Source organism: Mytilus galloprovincialis, chromosome 1 (genome assembly GCF_965363235.1).
Source record: "Mytilus galloprovincialis chromosome 1, xbMytGall1.hap1.1, whole genome shotgun sequence".
NCBI lineage: Eukaryota > Metazoa > Mollusca > Bivalvia > Mytilida > Mytilidae > Mytilus > Mytilus galloprovincialis.
In genome coordinates, this window is record NC_134838.1 from 35,180,811 (window position 1) to 35,185,043 (window position 4,233).

The 4,233-nt window shown below is 31.1% G+C and overlaps 1 long non-coding RNA gene across 1 annotated transcript; it reads left to right on the plus strand.

Annotated features, from left to right (window-relative positions):
- The first annotated feature begins 365 nt into the window (after positions 1–365).
- Positions 366–4,007, plus strand: LOC143072726 (uncharacterized). The gene is made up of 2 exons (XR_012977287.1): positions 366–450; positions 2,532–4,007. It is a non-coding gene; the product is annotated as an uncharacterized LOC143072726 (long non-coding RNA).
- Positions 4,008–4,233: the final 226 nt, after the last annotated feature.

Genomic DNA, 4,233 nt, shown 5'->3' on the forward strand with positions numbered 1-4,233 from the left:
AAATAGAGTGAGAAGTTGAGAGCACATTAGATAAATGATAATAAGTTGAGACAAATGTTAATGTATACAAAATAATACACAAAATAATTGAAAGAAAAAAAGAGGGGAGGGCTCAACGCACCAAGCGAATGAGATATCCACCCTGTTTTCGTTCAAAGAAAAGAAACGTTTTACGTTACCGCAATACGAGTCCTAAATTTCATGTAGACTTTTTCCTAGGAACATTGAAAAGTGCATTGCAAAAATCACACCCTCGTAAAAAAGAAATAATGAGAATTTATACATAATAAATCCATAAATAGCATTATAGATAACTAACTTTATAAACATTGATTGGTTTTATAACATTTCTATGTCAACATCTGTTACATTGTTGTGTATAACTCATATTAGTATACTTGCTTTATAGCACGTTAAAAATATCTCGAATTCAATAGCTATTAGATAGTGGTAAGTACTAATTCTTCTTTTTTTTATATAAAATTTGGCTAATAATCCTCGGTCAAAGTGCGTAAGTTCACTGACTTTGTGAGTAGAGACCTCCACTTGTAAAATGTCAATAGTTAAAGACAACCTTCTCAGTTATTACAATCAATGAAAGTTAAAAAGATTTTTGGGGTTTTATTTGCCTATGTTTAATCATGTTAGACAGATAGAATTTATTGATGGTCAAAAAACATAATTCCTTTTGAATATTTTAACCTTATGATCATATGTCAAAGGGTTAACATGGCCGTCATCAATGTCAACAATTGTAACATATACAGTTTATCACTAGTTCAAAAAGAAAGGTACAAGTTCAGTTTAAAAAAATCATGTATATTTCTTCCTGTACGTCAATTTTTAGACTACATAAGCAATCTAATACTTTAGATTTTTGAAAGTAGAATACATTTCACATTAAACAAATGGAAGTTTAAATTATGGATGCTTAAACTAGAGGCTCACATAAGTCAGTATGGATCAGCTGGCAACCATTTCGTACGTGGTATGGAATCTCCGTTTTCACATTTATCATGTACTTATTTAGTACCGTACAAGATAGACTATCAATTCAGGAGTTTGACAATACCTAGACTGGTACCGGCCGTTATGTTACTAGCATTGGTTGTAGTCTTGTAATTGACTGCTCCATAGGCTTACATGCAAAACAGCTGATCTTTGAAAATAAAATATAATATTTGTATATGTTTTCGCTAAGTTATAGTGTAAAGCCAAATCGATTGTCAAACTTAAATATTCGGTGCATTATGGCTACGACAGTAGAACATATATCCGCGGTCATATGTGACACAGATATTCCATGACAGTCACCCAAATCATGTTGGCGTCCATGAAAACATTCGATAGAATATTATCAAGTTAAATTTAACAACAATTTTATTAATAGTTTGTGTGTCTGCAGCAACGTATACGAAAGAAGAATTTATGATAGAAACGATATCTGTTGGTAATAATTTCAAATGCCGTGAAAATTATTCACTTAAAGTTTAGAATAAGGATTCTTGGGTAGATGGAAGAGTGGTCATATGTTTTAATGTTATTCGACGAGAGCGCTTATCACTCGTGTTCTCAAAGATACCCTTTATCCACTTCTAATATACTCCACCCCGTGGTTATTCATACAATACACTGAAAGTTTTTTTGCTTTATATTAGATACAAGTTCATAGTTCGTAGCATGCGGTAGGCCCATTTGTAAACTTTCTTAAACGTCCCAAGGAAGTTCGTTCAAATTTTGTCTCATTTGTTTTGCAGTTTTGGAGAAAAGTGTAAAAAAATCATAAGAACTCTTGCTATGTGATTTAAAGGGATTAATTAGTTGACAAATATTCCATGAATAATCTGGACAAGAACAAATTAAACAATTCATTCATAAATAGGTACCGCTTAGTTAGAGAGCGGGACATTTCTGTTGGCGCTGTCAAACAAGAAAATATACGATAGGGACAGAAAAGGGCATGTTTGAGCTTTATATGTTTGAAGCAAGATCACACGAAATATCAGACGGAAACATCAGTCATTTGTGTGGGTACTTCATGTTTAAAGAAACACCATCATGCTGGCTCAGCAATCTCGAATAGAGGATTTGACATCATTTACAGTAGCAATACTTTCGTTTGTAGTGGCAAATGTCAGAAATAAAAATGTCTTAATATGTATTACTTTTAGCATATATTGTTTGATATATTATAAAGAAAAATGTTTTCTTAAATCATAGTTTTACATATTTTTTTGTAAAGATGCTATTATGATTAAGACAATTTCCTTATGATTAGAAAATTGCATAATCTTGAAAGAAAATAAACTATTAGAAACTGGATCAAAGTATAAATAAATGAAGTTACATAAAGACTGGAAGGATACCAAAGCCCCTGCTACTAAACTAACATAAGGTGTAAGATTTTATCATTTTTGATTTACTATTACAAAACACGAATGAAATATGGTTTGACATTGAAAGTACAATAAACATGAGTAGATAAATTATGTATATCATTTCAGATTATCTAAATTACATAATAATTGTAGGTATTATGTTTTGTGTCGATGTTACCGCAGCAAATAGATGAAACACCAGACGATACATTGATCGTCTGCTGCTGTACTGCACGTGATGAACGTTGTACTCTCGTACCGATGCTGATAATGATTGTTGGTTTGGTTTTCATGGTTGTGGGATTTGCAGTACCACGTGGCTATGACTTCGATCCAAATAAACCAGCCCGCGAAATGGAAGCAACTGAGAATTTTTACATAACATTAGGATATCATTTAGACATTTGTATTACGGTGGGTATGGGGTTCATCGCATTAGGAGGAATGATTGTTTCAACTTTGATGTTACAAGAAGCGTTCTGCAACAACGAAGATGATGACGAATCGTTCTCTGAATATTTAAATTTGGCTAACTATTCTAATTATGGTACATCTGTGACAAATGACCACGCACCGAATATTCAAAATTCACGTTAAATTATGATACAACACTAAATAAAATAAGACAATTCTAGAGCAGTAACTCCACTACGCTTTATAAACGATGCAATAATTAAGCATTTGAAGAAATCTGGATAGTTGATATCAAGCTGCATTTTCGGACTATAAACCTGTACAGTTTAGAGGAATGCAGAATTGCAACATATTTACTGTTAACAAATTAAACAGCTACATCCTTCAAACGTACCAGACATACAGATGTTCTTCTTACGTTTTTCTGCTCATCACTTCACAATACTCTAACGTCAATATTTAGTTTAGAATTACTGCAAAAAGTGATATGAAAGCTCTAATACAAATCTTATCTATTCTAAACGAAGTAAAAACATTAAAGGTAATCTTACAAATCTCATCAGCTATATGCAATTTGCATTATTGTCAAAACTTAAACAAAAACAAAACAGATAAAAAAAAAACAACATTTAAAAAGCGATGAGTTGATGAAAAGATTATGTATCCCTAAAAAAGCAAGTATTTCAGTTTCTGAAGTAAATCTTGACAAATCTAATGAACTATATGCACTTTGTTTTATTGTCAAAAATTGAACAAAAAGAAAAAAACAAAACAAAACTGATAAAAAAAAAACCGATACTTTAAGAAGATGAAAAGATTTATTTCTAAAGATGTAAGACGTTTCGTATCTGTAACCTTAAAATTAAGTATTTCCGTATCTATAACCTTGACAATAAGTATTTTCGTATCTGTAACCTTGACATTAAGTATTTCCGTGTATGTAACCTTGACATTGAGTATTTCCGTATCTGTAACCCTGACATTAAGTATTTCCGTATCTGTAACCTTGATATTACATTAGGTTTAGTTACGTCAGCTTTAACAGTTTCTCTCTTGGATAATCTAATTTGACTTTAAGTAGGAAGCATAATCATGAAAATTACACAACCTAATGACAATTGCATAACTTCAGTGTAAATCTTAATGTATCATTTATTTTTAGAGATGTTGAATTTGCTTTTAATGAAAGTAAACCAAAATAAACTATGAACTATGTGCTTTCTTATTACTAATTAATTATTTCCCTAGTGCAGCCGAGTCAAGGATAAACGTATTCTAGTATGGTCATATGATTCTGGTCGTAGTTAGGTCCTCATTGATAATCATATGACATTTCTTTATCTTTATTTTGGTATTTATTTCGAGAAATAAGTTATGCTTCATTTTGTTCAAAACATAACTATGCCTACCATTTAAATTTCAAATATTGATAATTTGTTTT